At 38.7% G+C, this 21,880-nt stretch overlaps 1 protein-coding gene across 3 annotated transcripts in view; it reads right to left on the bottom strand.

Moving 5' to 3' along the window:
• Positions 1-21,880, bottom strand: part of PCBD2 (pterin-4 alpha-carbinolamine dehydratase 2) — a 53,541-nt gene that overhangs the window by 3,059 nt on the left and 28,602 nt on the right. The window contains exon 1 of one of the 3 annotated variants that reach the window (XM_019924455.3): positions 14,144-14,218. The exons of the other annotated variants lie outside the window; for them this stretch is intronic. The gene's annotated coding sequence lies outside the window, so the exon portion shown is untranslated. Of the gene's footprint in view, positions 1-14,143; positions 14,219-21,880 lie in introns of those variants that run through there. 3 annotated transcript variants of the gene reach the window in all.

Below are 21,880 nucleotides of genomic sequence, written 5' to 3'. Positions count from 1 at the left end.
TCTTTAGTTGCAACATGCGGGATCTTTAGTTGCAGCACGCAGGATCTTTTAGTTGTGGCATGCAGTATCTTTAGTTGCAGCACGCGGGATCTTTTAGTTGCAGCATGTGGAATCTTTAGTTGTGGCATGCGGGCTCTTAGTTGCAGCATGCATGTTCTAGTTCCCTGACCACAGATTGAACCCAGGCTCCCTGCATTGGGAGTGTGGAGTTTATTTTTGTTTGTTTGTTTTTTGGTTTTTTTGTGGTACACAGGCCTATCACTGTTGTGGCCTCTCCCATTGCGGAGCACAGGCTCCGGACGTGCAGGCTCAGCGGCCATGGCTCACGGGCCCAGCCGCTCTGCGGCATGTGGGATCCTCCCAGACCGGGGCACGAACCCATGTCCCCTGCATCGGCAGGTGGACTCTCAACGACTGTGCCACCAGGGAAGCCCTGGGACTGTGGAGTTTTAACCACTGGACCACCAGGGAAGTCCCAAGGACACGGATTTCTGAGCCAGGGATTCAAATCCCAATTCTACTACTCAACTGTCATGTGATCTAACTCTGAGCCTCAATTTTCTTATCAGTAAAATGATGATAATAATAAAACGGTCATGTAATTATTTTTATTAAAAAAAAAGAGAGAGGGTGGGAGGGAGGGAGACGCAAGAGGGAAGAGATACGGGAACATATGTATATGTATAACTGATTCACTTTGTTATAAAGCAGAAACTAACACAGCATTGTAAAGCAATTATACCCCAATAAAGATGTTAAAAAAAAAAAAAAGAGAGAGAGATGGGGATATAAGAACACTTAGCACAGCACCTGGCACAGAATGCACATATTGCTACCACTACTGCTTCTGGCCAAACGACATACCGTTAACCTCACAAAACATAATGGTAAATGAAAAGCCCTCCCACAGACTTGAGAATCTAAGATTCCAGTTGCTTTGTCTCAGAAGAATGGCTCTCTCCTTTTCCCATGTGCGATAAACAGAGACTGACACACATATACTAGACAAAGATAATATACGGTGGAATAACACTTTGATGCAGACTGACTGGGGAAAACAGCTGAATAACAAGAAATCAGGTGGGCACAGTCACTGTCTAAGTTCTTAAGCCCTGTAGCCACAATTTCTTTGAACCAAGCTATCCTAAAAGGTCCAAAGTGATGCTTAGAATCCTTTAACATTGCCCAAGAGCCAAATGGATCTACTGAATGGATGATCTGAACATGATCAGAAGTGCTCCTCAAATCTCTGACCACCAGCATGCTATCAGCGTAGTAGTAAAATCTATTCCATCACAAATATGACTTAAAAGAGAACATCCATATCCTAAGAGGTACATTGATCAAAGAAAAAGCATCTACCCTATCTACATACAATGTTAAAAAAAAAAAGTACATCCAAACACCCTCCAAATTTGTATTTTCCTCAGTTTTGCATATTTCCCTTCAACTGTCACCTAATATTTACATTTAATAAAATGTCGAAAAGCCTGATAAACAATTTACACAGGATCCTAATTCTTCCTTAGGGAAAGAACACTCTATCTGTTATGGGAGCAAAAAGATAATTCCAAATCCTTCTTCCATATAACAGAACAAATTAATCCTCCAAACATTTAATTTTTTAAATAAATTTATTTATTTAATTTATTTTATTATTTTTTGGCTGTGTTGTTTCTTCATTGCTGCGCGCAGGCTCTCTCTAGTTGAGGCGAGAGGGGGCTACCCTTTGTTGCTGCACGCGGGCTTCTCATTGAGGTGGCTTCTCTCGTTGCGGAGCACAGGCTCTAGGTGCGCAGGCTTCAGTAGTTGTGGCATGCACGCTCAGTAGTTGGCTAGGTGCACGTCCTTCAGTAGTTGTGGCATACAGGCTCGGTAATTGTGTCTTGCATGCTCTAGAGCACAGGCTCAGTAGTTGTGGCACACGGGCTTAGGTGCTCCGCGGCATGTGGGATCTTCCCAGACCAGGGCTCGAACCTGTGTCCCCTGCATTGGCAGGCAAATTCTTAACCACTGCACCACCCGGGAAGCCCCAAACATTTATTTCTAAATCCACAAATTAACAACATCCATAACAATACACATTCAAATTAAAGTAAAAGAACTTCTGCAAGGAAGTTAGATGAGTAGGTAGGAGAGGGAAAAAGCAAAACCTCAAAGGGGAATTTTGATTATATGGAATACAATAAAGAAGGAATATGACTAAACAGCAAACTTGGCAGACAGTGAAAAACATCTGTCCCTTCTTTCAAAGATTTATTTTTATAGCCCTAGCTACTTGTTACCAGGATGCCAGTTGGAATCTAAAAGCCTTGAGCTAGCTAAAAGTACAGGCTTTCTAAACCATTCCATCAAAGAAATCTGCTAACAGCCCAAGGCAAAATAGATACCAGCAACCCAGTAAGAAGCTTAGAGAACAGGACTGAGAAAATGGACAAATGAAGTAGAAATCAACACGAGTTTAAAATAATTAGAAAATAATAAATACAGAAAACAAAATACATCTAACATATAGATAACCGTTGCCAATAAGAGAACAACAACTTTAAAAAAAAAAAAAACAGAAGAAAGAAAAAAACTGGACATGTAATTCAAGAAAAATTTCCAGAAACAAAAGTTTTAAGTCTATAGATTGTAAGAATTCAGCCATGTCTACACATTCTAGTGAAGTCAGTGAACTATGAAGATAAAAAAATTCTTTTGGCACCTAGTCAAATAAAATCAGCTCACCTATAATGTTGAAAAGAATCTGGCTGACTTCAAACTTCCACATATCAACATTCAACATATAAGTTAGAGGAGCAATGCCTATAAAGACTTTAGGAAATGAAAACGTGAAGAATTTTATACCCATAGGCTTCCCTGGTGGTTCAGTGGTTAAGAATACGCCTGCCAGTGCAGGGGACACAGATTCGAGCTCTGGTCCAGGAAGATCCCACATGCAGTGGAGCAACTAGGCCCATGCGCCAGAACTACTGAGCCTGCACTCTAGAGCCCGTGAGCCACAACTACTGAGTCCACGTGCCACAATTACTGAAGCCCGTGTGCCTACAGCCAGTGCTCTGCAACAAGAGAAGCCACCGCACTGAGAAGCCTGCGCACCGCAACGAAGAGTAGCCCCCGCTTGCCGCAACTAGAGAAAGCCCACGCATAGCAACGAAGACCCAACGCAGCCAAAAATAAATAAATCATTTAAAAAATAAAAAAGAATTTTATACCCAGCTAAACCGTTGTTCAAAATTAATGCAAGAGACATATGTTTTTTAAATGCAGTAACTCAGGGAATAATTTCCATTCACCCTTTTTGAGGAAATTTTTATTAAAGGATGAAATATAAGTAACTAAGAGATGAATGCGGAAACTATACCAAAGGTATTGACAGTGAGTAATAAATTCATTCAGCTCTAGAAATACATTTTAAACAACTGTGGGGATTATAGTTACAGAATAAAATGTAAATGTTATAAACTATTAAAAGGGTTGAAGATAATAAAAATAGGGAAGGTAGATGAAAGTTTTAAAAAAATCTTTAAAAGCTGAAAGATCAAGTGTTAAAGATATATTTAAAAGTATAAAACATAAGCACTAGAACTAAAAAACAATATGAACTAAAATTTTAGTTCCTAAAAGGAAAGTAGGAAAAAGTAGAAGTGTAATTTTGATGTTGCTTAGTGGGGAGACCACTATCTAAAGAAAAGCTAGCTAAATGCTATCTAAAGAAATGGAGGATTACATTTGCTATGTAAAACTATAGATTTAATAGTATCCACAAGAAGAACGAAATTTAGAAGAAAACAAAACAACTTAATTCACAATTAAGTAAAGGAAAACACAATTAAAATGCAACAAAAAAATCCTACAATCCATATAATGATTTAAGATAAGGGAGAAAAGAGTATATTGGTTCTGTCAGGTTTTATAAGACCAAACACCTTTCCAATCAATAAATGTATAGAGCCTAAATCCAACCAGTTAAAATTAAGAAGAGAGAATGTTACAATGGATCACAAAGCAAAACTCAACCACTAGAAATAAAAGGACATAGGCAAATGTAACTTCTTTTAAGAAATCATAAGGGTAATTTAAATTATAAAGTATATCCACAATGAGGATGAAGACTGAGTAACTGTGAATATCTATATTGCAATAACATAGCATCAAAATCAATGAGACAGAAATGACAGGGCTCATGGGCCAAAGAGAAATATTTGTAGTTGGAGACTTTAATTCACATCTCTTGAGCCATGGCAGATTAAGTGAATAAAAGTAAGGATATGGACTACTTAAAAACATAATTTAAAAGGTAGATGTAATCGATGTATTTTAAACTCTAAAACTTGAGAATATAGCTTTTAAAATATATTTGGAACATGCACAGAAACCAAATATATCCTACCCCACAAAGAAAATCTCAAAAATCAAAAAGTAGAAAGAGTACTGATAACATTCTCCAATAAAATTAAAAACAAAATCAGGACACTAATGTAGCAAAAAGTACTACCTGAAAAAATTTTAAATTCTTCTTTTAAAACTCTTGGGTCAATGTTCATTGCAGCACTATTTACAATAGCCAGGACATGGAAACAACCTAAATATCCATCAACAGATGAACGGATAAAGAAGATGTGGCACATATATACAATGGAATACTACTCAGCCATAAAAGGAAGCAAAACTGAGTTATTTGTAGTGAGGTGGATGGACCTAGAGTCTGTCATACAGAGTTAAGTAAGTCAGAAAGAGAAAAATATATACTATATGCTAACGCATACATATGGAATCTAAAAAAAATGGTACTGATGAACCTAGTTGCAGGGTAGGGAATAAAGAGGCAGACATAGAGAATGGACTTGAGGACATGGGGTGGGAGGGTGAAGCTGGGGCGAAGTGAGAGTAGCATCGACATATATACACTACCGAATGTAAAATAGTTGGCTGGTGGGAAGCAGCAGCAAAGCACAGGGAGATCGGCTCTGTGCTTTGTGATGACCTAGAGGGGTGGGATAGGGAGGATGGGAGGGAGGCTCAAGAGGGACGGGATATGCGGCATGTGTATGCATATGGCTGATTCACTTTGTTGTGCAACAGAAACTAACATGGGACTGTGAAGCAATTATACTCCAATAAAGATTTTTCACAGAACTAGAACAAAAAATTTCACAATTTATATGGAAACACAAAAGACCCCGAATAGCCAAAGCAATCTTGAGAACGAAAAACAGAGCTGGAGGAATCAGGCTCCCTGACTTCAGACTATACTACAAAGCTACAGTTATCAAGACAGTATGGTACTGGCACAAAAAGAGAAACAAAGATCAATGGAATAAGATAGAAAGCACAGAGATAAACCCACGCACATATGGTCACCTTATCTTTGATAAAGGAGGCAGGAATGTACAGTGGAGAAAGGACAGCCTCTTCAATAAGTGGTGCTGGGAAAACTGGACAGATACCTGTAAAAGTATGAGATTAGATCACTCCCTAACACCATACACAAAAATAAGCTCAAAATGGATTAAAGACCTAAATGTAAGGCCAGACACTATCAAACTCTTAGAGGAAAACATAGGCAGAACACTCTATGACATAAATCACAGCAAGATCCTTTTTGACCCACGTCCTAGAGAAATGGAAATAAAAACAAAAATAAACAAATGGGACCTAATGAAACTTCAAAGTTTTTGCACAGCAAAGGAAACCATAAACAAGACCAAAAGACAACCCTCAGAATGGGAGAAAATATTTGCAAATGAAACAACTGACAAAGGATTAATCTCCAAAATTTATAAGTAGCTCATGCAGCTCAATAGCAAAAAACAAACAACCCAATCCAAAAATGGGCAGAAGACCTAAATAGACATTTCTCCAAAGAAGATATACAGACTGCCAACAAACACATGAAAGAATGCTCAACATCATTAACCATTAGTGAAATGCAAATCAAAACTACAATGAGATATCATCTCACACCGGTCAGAATGGCCATCATCAAAAAATCTAGAAACAATAAATGCTGGAGAGGGTGTGAAGAAAAGGGAACACTCTTGCACTGCTGGTGGGAATGTGAATTGGTACAGCCACTATGGAGAACAGTATGGAGGTTCCTTAAAAAACCAAAAATAGAACTACCATATGACCCAGCAATCCCACTACTGGGCATATACCCTGAGAAAACCATAATTCAAAAAGAGTCATGTACCAAAGTGCTCATTGCAGCTCTATTTACAATAGCCCAGAGATGGAAACAACCTAAGTGTCCATCATCGGATGAATGGATAAAGAAGATGTGGCACATATATACAATGGAATATTACTCAGCCATAAAAAGAAACGAAATTGAGCTATTTGTAATGAGGTGGATGGACCTAGAGTCTGTCATACAGAGTGAAGTAAGTCAGAAAGAGAAAGACAAATGCTGTATGCTAACACATATGTATGGAATTTAAGGAAAAAAATGTCATGAAGAACCTAGGGGTAAGACAGGAATAAAGACACAGATCTACTAGAGAATGGACTTGAGGATATGGGGAGGGGGAAGGGCAAGCTGGGACAAAGCGAGAGAGTGGCATGAACACATATACACTACCAAACGTAAAATACACAGATAGTGGGAAGCAGCCGCATAGCACAGGGAGATCAGCTCGGTGCTTTGTGACCACCTAGAGGCATGGGATAGGAAGGGTGGGAGGGAGGGAGACACAAGAGGGAAGAGATATGGGAACATATGTATAACTGATTCACTTTGTTATAAAGCAGAAACTAACACACCATTGTAAAGCAATATATACTCCAATATACTCCAATAAAGATGTAAAAAAAAAAAATTTTTTTTTAAATTAAAGTAGCTGAAAAAAATCAGAAAAACGAAACAAAACAAAACAAAAAAACAAAAATAGAAAAACTCGGATCAAAAATGCAATCAATACTAAAGAGAAAATAATAATTATTAATTATTATTTATATTAATTAATAGAAATTAATAATGTAAGCATTACATATGGATACATCTAAAGCAATAATCAGAATAAACATCTTTAAATACTTAAATTATCTTAAATTAATGAACTTTAAAGAATTAAAATAAATTAATTAAATATCCAATCAAGAAAGTAGATAAATAACAAGAAAATAAATTTAGGGAGGAGAGCAGGAATGAATATAAATAAAAGGAAAAGCAAATGTAAATTAATTAGGAAAGAGAAAAAAATGGTATAACTACTGAATCCAGAAGCTGTATCTGGAAGAAATATATAATAGAAAATTGGTTGCTTCCTGTAAAAACAAACAGAAAGGGCTTCCCTGGTGGCGCAGTGGTTGAGAGTCTGCCTGCCGATGCAGGGGACACGGGTTCGTGCCCTGGTCCGGGAAGATCCCACATGCCGCGGAGCAGCTAGGCCCGTGAGCCATGGCCGCCGAGCCTGCGCGTCCGGAGCCTGTAGGCAACACCTTTCTTAATGGGGAAAGACTGGAAGAATTCCCATTGAAGTCAAGAATAAAAGAAGCCAAAAACATGTCAATAGGCTTCTTATAAACACAATGAATTAGAAAATACACTGGAAGAAAAGTTCCCATCTAAAATGGCACCAAAAATTATCTAGGAGTAACTTTAATAAGAAATGCATAAATTCTACATACAAAAAACTTTAAACCACTACTAAAAAACAGATGGTGGAATTGTGGTTAAGATTCCGCCTGCCATTGTAGGGGACATGGGTTTGAGCCCTGGTCCGGGAAGATCCCACATGCCATGGAGCAACTAAGCCTGTGCACCACAACTACTGAGTCTGCGCTCTAGAGCCCGTGAGCCACAACTACTGAGCCCACGTGCCACAACTACTAAAGCCCGTGCGCCTGGAGCCCATGCTCCACAACAAGAAAAGCCACCACAATGAGAAGCCCGCGCACCGCAACGAAGGGTAGCCCCCGCTCACCACAACTAGAGAAAGCCCGCGTGCAGCAATGAAGACCTAATGCAGCCAAAAATAAAAATAAATAAATAAATAAATTTTTTAAAAATAGATAAATCTTACTAAATTTTTTTCTGTATGACAATAAAAGTCAACAAATTAAAAGAAAACAAACTGTATTTGCAGTACACATTTCCTTAGCATATCAAGAGATCTTATATAAATTAATAAGAGAAAGACCAAACACCCAATTTTTTTAAGTGGGCAAAGGACATAATAGATAACAGAGAAAAGAAATCAAATGGTTCTTAAACGTAAAAACTGCTCCATCTCATACATAAGAGGAGTACAAATTGAAACTAAGTTATATGTCAATTTTAGCTCAATAAATCGGGGTGGGGGGAACTAAGTTAAACCTATCAGTTTGGCAAAGATCAAAAAGTTTGATAATATTCTGTTAGTGAAGATACAGGAGAAAAGGCACTCTCATATTTTTGGTGAAAATAAATTGATATAATAATCACTATGGGGGCTTCCCTGGTGGCGCAGTGGCTGAGAGTCCGCCTGCCGATGCAGGGGACACGGGTTCGTGCCCCGGTCCGGGAAGATCCCACATGCCGTGGAGCGGCTGGGCCCGTGAGCCATGGCTGCTAAGCCTGCGCGTCCGGAGCCTGTGCTCCGCAGGGGGAGAGGCTACAGCAGTGGGAGGCCCGCGTACCGAAAAAACAGAAAAACAAAAAAACAAAAACAAAACAAACAATAATCACTATGGAAGAGAATACAACAACATTTATCAAAATTAAAAATGCCTATGCCCTTAGGAAAAAATATGATTACGTCTTTCGGCCAAGCAATTCCACTTCTAGGAATTTGTCCTGCAGACATACTCACACATAAATTACAAGAATGGTCACTGCAGCACAGCCTGTAACAGCGACAGGCTTGAAAGAGCCAAATGTCCATTAATAGAGAGCTGATTAAAATGTATTATGGTACATTTATTCACTGGAATACTATGTAGCCATTAAGAAGAAGGAGAAAACTCTTTATCCTCTGACTAGAAATACCTCCAACATATATTACTAAATGGGAAAAAATGCATAACAATAGTCTATAAATTGTATAAAAAGAAAAGAAAAGAAAGTATGTGCATTAATATCTCTGGAATGATATATAAGGATCTGGGAATAGTGAATGATGGAGGGGTGGAAAGGGAGAACTGGGTGGTTGAGAATCAGGAACAGGAAGAGGCTTACTATACTCCTTGGTACCTTTTGACTTTTGAACCAATATATATATGATCTACTTTAAAAGTCAGTTAGCTTGGGAAAAAATGAAGAAGCCATGCAAATGAAGGTCTCACTGTAAAGGGAGCTGGGATCCTCCTGTGATGTATGTAACCTGGTTCATATTAAAATATTTTGGCTCACATTAACTTCTTAACATATGCCTACCTGTTTAGGTGGGTTTTTAGTGCCAATTTATAGCATAGTTTGTCTATGAGCCATGTTCTGTTGAGCCACGGCCATTTCAAACAAACATATGTCCAACAAATAGCATATAATGGCTGATAATGGTTTCAGTCTTTCCTCTATTGCAAATTACAAACGTTTTATGAACAAGTCCATGAATGCATGATGAAGTATGACTTTTTAAGTCACTCTGCCATTTTATGGAATGTAAGCATTACAATCACAGTAAATTGGGCCAATGAAGTTTGTCATTTGGAAATCTCCAAACCATCAGCAATTAAAAGATTTTTCCATGAACCCCAAATCAAGTATTCTTTGGGAACTTTAATTTTCTTAAAGTTCCTTTTGTTTCAGTTTATTCCATGAAAATATGAAAGACTATCAGATGCACAAAACCGAAACAAAAATCCTGTATTGATCTGTGAAATGTTTAACAGCACCCTGAATTTAAAACGTAGCTTCAGTCCAAATAACATGATTTATTAAAGTTCTAAGACTTAACTTCTAGCACATATTTACAATATGAATCTGTCATTACTCAGAGCAATTCTCTTTGATATGTTCTCTAAATCAGCTGCCTTTTATATTTTGATTATAGACTATTTTAATTATGCACTAAAAAAGAACATATCTCCCACTAAGAAAATGAGCACCAGCAACTCCAAAGTAATTTCCCCAGTACAATCTCTATTAAGCCTCTAAATACTTCCTTTACTAATTCAATGAATTAGAACTCTATTGTTTATGAATCACCTTTATGTTTGTAGGCCTATAACCCTTCTTTTATAAAATACAATTGCTATGGAAGGAAACGATATTTATGTCTGATTAGAAATGAAAACACTATTACATAAATCAGTTTGGGCATTTCTTCACGTCTTGAAACATGATCGGCAATTTAGTCTAATTGGTGATCAAGGAAACTATCTTGTGATCAATTAAAGTAATTACCAAATTCCGGCAACACAACCTACCTTAATTTCAGCTAGAGTCTGCACTTCTTCAACTTTAATTAAAAATAATGAAAATTATTAAGCAAAATGCACAGCAAGATCATTGCCAAGCACGCACATGTCACAGGACAGGACCTTCCCTTGGTGTTGGTGACTGATCCATCACATAAACATTGCTTGGTGCACCAAGGAAAGGCATTCTTTGCCCCCAGAATATGATTACATGTCTCACGATGGCTTTCTCTGAAAAACACTCAACTGTTCTAGCCACTGCAAAGGGAACATCAGATCTTAATCTGCAGGCAACAGACGCATATTCTCAACTTGCAACACGAGAAATGTGAGGAGCAGATCCAACCAAAGATGTATTTGATCATGCTTTTTTTCCTCCAAACTGTCACTGGTATTTTGACACAGTGGTCAATCGCAGAGACTTTAGGGTCAGAGACCTAGGTTCAAGTCCTGGCTCTGCTATTCACTAGCTATGTGACCTCAAAGAAATTACTTAACATTTGAAATGAGTCTCAGTTTCCTCATATGTTTAAAGGGGATAATTCATGTAACAAACTTTACAGTACGACAGGCATTCTATTAGGCACTCAGTTAATGCTACTGTTTATTATCATCATCAACACTTTAACATTACAGTGTCTATGGCCTGGAAAGGAAGAATTCCTTTCCAAACCTAGTACAAAAACAATAGGAAGGCCAAAGAAATCCACCTATGCAAGGCTGAGAAAACCATAAACATATTTAGAACGGTTTCTCGATGTATCCTCAGAAGAAGATTTCCAGTGGAACTGGCAATCTGTCAGTGAGCTTCTTAACCAAACAGGTGACTCACATCTCCCTGAGAAGCCAAACTAAAGGCCTTGCCTGCAGACCATCCCCTAGGCAGTCCAGTGTGTGTGTGTGTGTGTCTGGGCAGACAACCCCAGCCGATCCAGGGGCCCTAGGCTACCTGCCTTCTACGTGCTCTACTGCAGAGCCCAACATTTCCAACAACTCAGGCCAAGAATACCCAACTCTGAAGCTAAAACTGGCTTCCCCAGGCACTTGAGACAATGTCCACAACCTACTGAAAGAACAGCCCGCTCTGCTGTGCCTTAGGCTGAATTAGTGCCCCCACAGTTGTGGCAATAAGTACACCACCTGTGAGATAGCACGCTCACTTCTAAACATTACTTTCAAAAGCTGTACGCACAGAACCATAATATTTTAGAGCCGTTAAAAGAAGTTCCTAAGTCACCATTTTTTTTGCAATAATCATAATATCCTAATTAGGCCATTTCGAAAAATAAGGCAGCTCTTTTAGCTAGTTACATGGTACTACCTTCAATGTATACTGTTAAATGAAAAAGCAAGGTGCAAAAGAGTTTTCTTTGCAGAACCAGGATTTATAATTACATTAGTAAACTCCTCCTGAATTCCTAGGGAGACTACTGTTTGATAAAGGTCTGCTACTATGAATCCACTCTTCTCAAGGCAGCAGAGTTAAGCAACATAAACACCTGTACACACAATTTTACCTAAGAGTCCTTCGTTTTTGTTCCATTTGCAGTGAAAGTTCTCTAACTAGCTAAGTTTCACACAGCTTTCTGTGCCAAAAAGAAGGTCTGACCAGGATGACCACAAGCTGAGAACACCTTTACCACTCATTTCCGAATTCCTCTACACATGTATTTAAATTACATTTCCCCATATCATCATCAGCTACTACTGGGCAGACCAACAGCTAAATCTGATTAGCTCTTTCTAGAATTTCTCACAATCCTTTAGTTTTGCTCTCTTGGAATCAGCACATTTCACCAGCTTTCTAGCCATCCTTTCCCCCTAAAGCAGACCAAAACAACGGTTTCAAAATCACCCGAGAGGAATCCACCAGAGAAGCCATTAATGCCGATTTCCCTAATGTCAGAATAACTTCTGATGCCTCGCTGTTCACTGCTGCTATTCATTATTGCCAGTCGGTTGCCTCAGAAAAGTCCTGTTGGAGGTTTTCTTTCCTAACCTGCTGATAATCCGTATTTGTTAGCTTTCAAGAGTCTTGCGGGGGAGAGGTATGGCAAAGACTACCAAGGTTTTTGGTTTGTTCTGTTTTAGCCACCCTGTAAGAATTACAATTTACACTCCTTCATATTGTGATCATTATGAGGTTTATAAAAATTCAAATTTATATAGAAAAATATCCCTAGGCTTCAACTTCATGCATCCAAACCACTACGATATATGGAGTATACGGCCAAATACATTTTTAAAAATGGAATAAAAAAATGGAATAATATCAAAATGGCAGTCTACTCCCTATCTTTTCTTCTTTATAATCAACTGGTTCCTTTTAAGAGATGCAACTAGTACGTACACTATATAATTCCAGTTTATATCTGATGGGAAACGGCCTTGCCTTATTATATATATAAGGTTGTATATGCACCTAATTTTAAAAAGAGAAAGAGAGAAAAGACAAAATGGTTTCTTTCTGCCCAAACTGGGATGTGTTATATTAAACTGAAAGTCAAGATCCGGTAACAATAACCAAAAGGGTGGAGGAAGAAAACAAGGGCTCAGGGCAAAAAGAACACCCACTCCCCTACCATCTGGGTGTGGGGACACTCAAAAAGCATTTTAAAGAAACAAAGCAGTATCTGGTCTGGCTTAATGGTACAGTAAATACACTTTCTACAAGCAGGACACATTTTGTAAAACAGTCTCATTCCACTTCACAAAGTATCCGATGGTATAAAAAGGTCTGCACATTGGTGAATTCATACTTATCCTTTCTTTTACTTATTTTTAAACAAGAATCAAGTCTCCTTGTAAGAGTTTTTAGGTACAGTTTTAGCAACATTTGCCAATATTTTCTGTAGGAAAAATACATCACCCAAATATTCAAGCCCCATCAGACATCCTGATCATTCCACAGAGGACATCCAGTGATAGACGGCTGCAATGCATCACTGGAAGAAAACAGCCTGCCAGACCCGCTTCTCAGAAAACGATGCCAATCCAGAAGAAGCCCGGTGTGGAAACACACCATCCCATAAGTCGTCTGTATTTATTTGTTTCAAAGTGCACACACAGGCTATGAACTTGGAAAGGTCCCTGAACCTGTCAGTCTTCAGACACTGAGCTGAAGCAAACCACAAATATATTCTGAATTTATCCTCAATCTGTTATGATGAGGCTTAAGGAGAGCTCTCTTCCTACCCTTACTGATTGAAACTAGGTACTTTTTTGGTCTTGTGTTCTAAACAGTATTACTAAAGAATTAAAAGAAAAATATCAGGGCTTGAGGCACAAAGAAAGTAAAAAAAGCTCAGCACTTACCCTATTTTTGGTATCAAAAGATCACAAGGTCTGGTGGGGGATGTCATCGTATCCCGAAAAGTTCTAATCCCAGCTCTGCCTCATTCTATGGACTTAAGCAAATCCTAAATGTCTCACTTCTCCCAGCCTTTGTAAATCGGAGGCTCTACTACTTCTTAAGTTCACTGTAAGTGTACGGAGGTCTCATAAGAACGTGCATTTTTGTGCCTTGCACAAAAAATGTGCTACTGTGGAACACTGAAAAGGTTCCAATTTGCTTGAATCCTACACAAAGTAATTTTACTCCATTTTTTTAATCTAGAAAATTTGCTCTGTGTAGCCAAATAAATGTAGATGCATCCTGAATACAAATGAAAAACTCTCTGTGTTTAAAATCCACAAATAACTCTAGTAACTCAGAAGACAGTAATGAATAGAGGAAACATTTAAAAGAATAAATGGTTACTTAAATCAATTCTTTTTGTAATATTCTTACATAAATTACCTTAACTTCAGCTGTTGATCAAGTAGGGTTTTGGGGTTTGGGTTTTTTGCTTTTTTTAAAATAACTCACAAAATCCTGGAAAAAAAAAAAAAAAAAACGGTTTGTTTTCCTGGGCGTATGTAAATGGGAAAGTTTTTCTCCTCCTTAGAGCAGGCTCCCATACGGTTCCACCACAGAGCAGTTGCCTTCTCTGTGCAGGTGAGGGCTGACGGGCAGGCAGCACACAGCAAAGCTCCGTCTCCGCACCAAGACCTGCACAGCTCACTTACAATCCCATCAGAGGAAAAGAACACAGCTAGCTCTAAAGCCCCAGGACAAAGAAAGCATACAGAGCCTGATGGAGTGAGAGGGCTTTGCCATTTGATGCAACTGCTAAAGAGAAATTCTTCCCTTTTGTTTTTATAAGTTTATTATTTCATACCTATGCAAATCATACTTTATATATTAGGCAATAATATTTGAGAAATACTCAAGTCAAATTAAAGGCTTCAATAGCCTTGCCAAAAGCACTGTGATTTTCCTATAAAAAAATTATTCCAATTTGTTGATCTTACATAGGATGAAACATACTGTAACAATCTTCATAATTTATGTCCTGTTGGGACACAATGATTTAAAGTAACATAATACAGAGCCGCATCATGGCTAATCTAAACCACCTGACCAGATAAACACCAGCTTCCCTTCTCTCTTCAGCAAGGGCATTTCTGTTTATTGTCATATCATTTCCTCATTCTAGGAACATGCAGAATAAATGCAGCCAACCTGCATTTCAGTGGGAGGCTGAGCTGGCCTTTCCCATGTCAGGAGGTTTGTGCGCACACAGGTACCAGTACAATGTCAAGGGCTTACAAGACAGAAAACAATCCAAGAATTCCACCCTCAAAATCATTTACAGTGAAGCAAATATGGATTCATCCAGTACAATCCGGACCAGGTGTGGTGTTATAAACCACAATCTTTGGGCTTTTATTTTTTTATAATGTCACTGAAGAGGTAATTCCTTAAAACAAATTATGGGGCTTACTATGAGCCAAATTTTTATAAATGCTTCAATCATGCCTCTTGCCATGCTCACAGGCACTCATGATCTGATTAACCAAACTGAAATGCCCAAATTAACCAACGTATTTTGGGGGTGAGGAAACTTGGTAGACGAGAAAGACAAAGAACCCATAGGGCACTAACCATGGCCATTTCTGGTGCACGACTGCACAGGCAGATTTCAACTTGTGGGCTTTCTCCAGGGCCCAAATCCCTTCGCCCTCCTCCCATGTGCAAACCTTACTGGGCAGAGGGAAGTTTTCAGGGGGACTTAAGGGAAGGTTTAAAGTTTCAGTCGTGAAAGAAAAAGTGCAGGAACACATGTGCATTCAGCAGATAACAATTCACTGAAAATATTTTAAATCAAAACAAAATGCCTGTCTGACCAAATTTTTATAAACTTGGTTGGGGAAGAGGAAAACAAACAATTGTATAAGGGTGGTTTCAAATATTGCTTTCTGCTATTACTGAGAATTTTCAAAGCTTTTCATGCTCCATTGGAAACAGCTCTGCTTCACAAGCTGTTCTGGTTGGTCCAGCCAAAGAAACGGTCTGATACACTTTATTACAAGTTTATCGATTTGCTTACCCAGGCAAATATATTTAATTATCTTTGCCCATGAAGACCAGTGTAAAATAGGATTCCTCCACTGAAAGCAATGAGATTACTTAAACACAAGTGGATGAGACAGAACTAGCAGATACTAGGCAACTGCATCCCAACCCCAGCTCCACTGAAGTCCACACTACAACATCCTAACTCAAGTCCACCAGTCCCTGAATGCACAGAAGCTAAGCCAACTTGACTAGCACCATTTTTCAGTCTCACCCGTATCTGCAGAGGAAAGGAGACAGCAAGTAGTTACATTTCTATCACAATCTGGAGTTTTTTTGATTTGGGAAATTAAAGGGAAAATACCACTTTGGAATATCCTTTTTCAGGCAATAGACATAAAATAACTTAGGTCTGAACACTATTGCACATTTATAAAAATTTAAGGTAATAAATTACAAATCTGCAGTATCATGGGTGACATTCCAAGTAAGTGCTATCGACAGTGAATTGTGGTAAAAAGTAGATCTTTTCTGCCCTAAAGTACTCACTACCTGGACTGAGGCCCCACTTGCACTCCATCTTTGCACCTTATGAAACCCTCGCAGATTTCCAGAACCACTTCAAAATCAGCTCACGCTGCTCTGAAGTCACAAGGGCTTAGGTCACCATGGGTTTCACTGGTTTCATGCACGGACAGGGGTTCTCTAAGGACAAAGAGCCTTGTCACTGGGCTACTATGTGACTGTCCCCAAGCCCTGACCTTTGCACAATCCTGAACCTTGTTTATTAATCTGTATACCAGAAGGTTATCCCAGCAATTCCATTTTTAGATCTATACCTTAAGGACACTCTCACACCTGTCCACAAGGAAATATAAGGACGCATGTTACAAAACTTACTGTAGTAATGAACATCAGAAAGAACAAATATCCATCAATAGGGAAATAGATCAACTGTGGGTAACATTTAATTTTTAAATTGATTTGCAGAGGAAAAGAACATTTAAAAAACACATCGAAAAAAATAAATTAAAAAATTTTAAAAACTAAAAAAATTAAAAAAAAACAGAAGACATGTACTGTAACAGAAGCATACAATGAGATGTAAAGACTATCAGTCCAGGGCTGCCCTGGTGGCACAGTGGTTGAGAGTCCGCCTGCCGGAGCAGGGGACATGGGTTCGTGCCCCGGTCCGGGAAGATCCCACATGCCGCGGAGTGGCTGGGCCCGTGAGCCATGGCCGCTGAGCCTGTGCATCCGGAGCCTGTGCTCCGCAGCGGGAGAGAGGCCACAACAGTGAGAGGCCTGCGTACCGCAAAAAAAAAAAAGACTATCAGTCCAAGAATCCAAAACCTGGGTCCTTGAGCAAGCTACATTTGTCTTGGCTAGGTTGAGATTCCCATCTGGGCATAGGGAGATGATGTGTACCAACTGCATAGCACAGCACCCTCACACACACAGTAAAGTTCAATGAAAAAGAATATTAGCTAATAAGAATAGTAGCAGCATACAATGGAATGACTACACAGCCATAAAAAATAATGAAATAATGCCATGTGCAGCAACAACATGGATGGACCTAGAGATTATCATACTAAGTGAAGTAAGTCAGAAAGAGAAAAACAAATACCATATGCTATCACTTATATGTGGAATCTAAAATATGACACAAATAATAATAAAATAAAATATGTCACAAAGGAACTTATCTACGAAACAGAAACAGAGTCACAGACATAAAGAACAGACTTGTGCTCGCCAACGAGGAAGGTGGGTGGGGGAAGGATGGAATGGGAGTTTGGAGTGAGCAGATGTAAACTATTATATAGAGAATGGATACACAACAAGGTCCTACTGTATAGCACAGGGAACTATATTCAATATCCTGTGATAAACCATAATGGAAAAAAATATGAAAAAGAGTACACATATATGCATAACTGAATCACTTTGCTGTATAGCCAAAATTAACACAACAATGTAAACAACTATACTTCAATAAATTTTTAAATGATAACAATAATAGCACCACCTAATAGACACAAGGAACAATTTGCCTCTGATTACTTCCTGATTATTTCAGCATTAACCATAAATTGTTTTATCATTTACTTGGATACACCTGAGTAGACTCCTTTCTGATTAAGTAGCACCCTCTGAACAGAATTAATTCTTGCTGACTATGTATGGATCATAGTCTATCTCAGGGGCTGAAATATCACTGATTCTCACTGTTCCATTCTGGATAAAGAAGGAAAGGGGAAAACCCAAAAGGCATTTAAAAAAACCACCACTCCAGGCCAGGCATTCACACAACCCCGCCATCAGGCTGACCCTTCCTGTTTTGCAGAGGAGAGAACTGAGGCTCCAAGAGGAGTCAACCACCTAACAAAAAGTGAGGCTGGGATTCGAATTCAAGTATGCCCAACTCCAAAGCCTCCGTGTGGGTTCAGGACAAATCTCTCATGTCAGATTATACTTTTTCCATTTCTTCCTTTTACCTAAAAGCTAATTATAGCAAAACTAAGTTTCCTGTAATTTTTCTTCTAAAAACTTAATTACAAGAGAAAAATAAAGCATTATAGAAGGTTTAGAGAAAGAAGTAAAAAACTATTATATATTTTGTTTTTATTTTTTCCCTGTGCCCTTTTTCCCACAACTGTCATGATAATATTCTTTTACTGTGGATCCTTAACCGTCTTATTACATTAAAACATCCTACCCATTTTCCATGCGGCTCCATGGTCTTCTTTACTTATTTTTCGAAGCTGCATAGAATGGATAACTTTCTCTTATAGAAACTATTTCACGTAAATAGTTCAATCATGTAGAAGAGAGACATGTATACAAATATGTCTTTTTAAGCCAAGCCTTCTGAACACAGATTCTTTTTTTTAACTGAAGTAGTTTATTTATGTTTCACGTGTACAGCAAAGTGATTCACTTGTGTGTGTATATATATATTCTTTTTCAGATTCTTTTCCATTAGAGGTTATTACAAGATATTGAAAAGATTCTTTGAATTCTCTACCAATGCACATTGTGGAATTTCAGAGGTAAAACTGAGGAACAACTGTATAACTGGGGGTTTATGGAACAAATGAGAAGCCTTTTTTTTAAATCCTTTTTTTCAAAGTCCAGTGAGAACATTAGACTGCATAATAAAGTCTTCTTTAACTGAGCGCTTATTAAAGCAACCGATTAGTTCAGGTATTAACTGTCTGCTGTGCCAAAACCATGACAACTGAAACTGTTAGAACAAATACTCCACCCACCAAACTGGGAATGGCAGGGTCATCAAATCCTCCAGTGTGCAGGCAGTGTGCCCTGTGGAAAGATCCCCAGAGTAGCCTTCTCTGGGACCTGAGTTCTTATCCTCAAATATCTCTCCCAGCCACATGTGACTGTGGGCACACCACCCAACTTTCTTTTTTTCCTTTTTTTGGCACGCCACGTGGCTTATAAGATCCTAGTTCCCCAACCAGGGATCGAACCCGGGCCCTCGGCAGTGACAGCGCGGAGCACTACCTGCTGGACTATCTGCTGGTGGGAAATTCCCACCACCCGACTTTCACACTGAGCTCCCCAATTTGCCCAGGAGAGGACTACTCACTGAGGGGCAGAGAGAAGGCCCAGGAGTCAGGATACAAAAGAGCTCTGTTTTCGTCTTTAATGCTTAGAGAACAGAGTACTGCTCTGAAATGATTTGCATCTTAAGTTTTCAAAATTATGATATTGGCAGAGTTTCATAATGAAGTCAAAGTCTCCATTACCCTCTTGGTTTGCCTAATCTCCCTCAAGCACCCACTGAAAACTTGAGGCCATGCCTACCCTGGTTTCTGAGATGTATTCTTCATTTAAACCTTGAGAGTTATGGCCAGCTGCAAATCCTGGGTTATAATAAAACAAAAAATATGCTGATCTGTAAATATGGGGAGTGGGCATGAGGTCAGAAATAAATTGGGGGTGGTTCTGAAAGAAATGCACAATCCAGAGAGCCATGTTTCACGAGACCAACAGGATCGGAACTGGCGGGGACTGTAGCCCAAATCCCCAAGGCTCAGAAAAGCATGCCTTACGATTTTTAGTTTGAATTTGTTTTCTTTACAAAAAAAGGTGTGCTGCTTTAACTTTAAATCTCTCTGGACTCATGCAGTATGATATGGAAAAGTGCCCAAAAAGTCCTGTGATACAGAAAGACCCAGAAGGGAAAGTGAGAACTCCCACCTTGGATAGTTACTCCTCCCTCTCAGCCCTGGCCTCAGGGGGTATTCCAGTGATGGCAGGGCTCCTCCCACTGTGTGACCTGACGACCAGCAGAAGGAGATAAGTGCTGTGTTCTCTGGTGATTAAAAAAAAACAAAAAAGATTCTTCTTATTGCACGGACTGGGGTTTTCCTAAGCCGGCAACCATATTGTTTAGGAAGTGAGAGTTTGTTTCTTCATGGTAGTTAGGAAAGAACCTAGAGTTCTCTGTCTGGCATAAATGACCTATTTGGGACCTCAGAAGTGTTTTTACAAGCTCCAGTAGAACTTTAAGGTAGTTAAGTGTCCAATTTATCTTTCAGTTTCACATATTGTGAGAGCACACCCCAAGTCACAAATGTCTGCCTCAGTCTTTCACAGAGAGCACTTGTGAACCACCTTATGTGTTTTTCTTATGCGTTTGTTTCCTTCTTTAGATGCATCAGAGGTTTTAGGCCTAGAGATTGTGTCTTCACATGATAGACGCTGCACAGGATTTAAGTGGTCTCTGCGTTTTGGCATAGACTGGGGCACTCTGCATCACCCTTTCTCCTGACTGCCTCAGATTTTGGAAAAACCCCCGTCAAAAATGATGAAGGTTCCTATGACCCAGAAGATACCCCTTACATATTACACACAGTCATTAACAGGTTAGGGATACAAGGTTCTAAAAATTCCAGAATCTCAAAAAACAAACAGAAACAAAATCCAAAACCTGAATATAAGAAAATCATGACTACATTAATATAAGCATGTAATAAAGTTAGAAATTCTATCTGGCCACCTTCTTATTGTGTACCACTTTCTAAGAAGGCAGGGCCATACTGAATAATGACAACTAACAGACACACATATGCCTTTTTAGAAGGTTCAAGGTTGGTGTTTTCTCTCAAAATTCAATACTATTCAGTATTTTCTTCCAATATATTTCCTTTAAACATCAAATATGGTCAGGTATATTCCAAATAAGATTTTTTTTAAAGACTAAAAGCATACTTATAATAATGGATTTAAGAAAAATCTGCTCACAAATCCGACAATAGAGAAAATGAAGGTTAAATTATTATAGCCAGCATTTATATCATTCCATTTAAATAAAGTTTTTTGATTTTAGAAGTAGAGACAGGCTCTATTTTATTTTAAAATTTTCAAAAATTAACGCTAAATAAAGAGATTTTTTTCTTCTTTTTGGTGCAACACCTTTCTTTTGCCACTTATAATTTTATGAGTTAGTAATAAATGACTTTGGTTACATCAAAACAAATGGGAAATGGTTTGGGTTTTGATGCAATTTTTTAAGAGCTCGTAATAAGCTCCTTTACAGCACTCTAAATATATATATTTTAAAGTAATTAAAATTTCCAAACATAATGTCTGAATTTCAGACAGAATTCAAGCATTCCTAACTTGACAACCTCCTAACTCTATTCCTTCCCCCCCTCCACCCCACACTACCTCAGCTCAGCACCACTTCCCAGCCTCCACTCTCACACAGAAGTAAGTCAAAGGTTAATTTCCATTCTAAATCAAACTCTAATCCAAACTCTAATCCTGTGCTCCCAAAGTACCCCACCCAACACACAAAACTACCACGCAGTCTTCTCCAAAGTGGGAAGTTCGTAAAAGGGTGACAACACTCGACAAATAGTGAAAATCAACTATAAAACTCAAAAATTCCACTGATACCCACACCATACTATAGACATAAAATGGTTAGTCAGCGAAAAACTACTTCAGTATATCTCTACTGCCATTTCTTAGGGAGAAAATGACTTTTAAAAGTTAGTCAAAGAACCATGAGAGGTAAGGCTAACAGAGCCACTGCTGGTTTCACTTCTGGCACCCAGAGTCTATGGAAGCAGTGATGGATCCCGAAACATGCGTGACGATCAA

Source organism: Tursiops truncatus, chromosome 3 (assembly GCF_011762595.2).
Source record: "Tursiops truncatus isolate mTurTru1 chromosome 3, mTurTru1.mat.Y, whole genome shotgun sequence".
NCBI classification, from domain to species: Eukaryota; Metazoa; Chordata; class Mammalia; order Artiodactyla; family Delphinidae; genus Tursiops; species Tursiops truncatus.
This window is presented reverse-complemented; position numbering and strand designations above follow the sequence as displayed.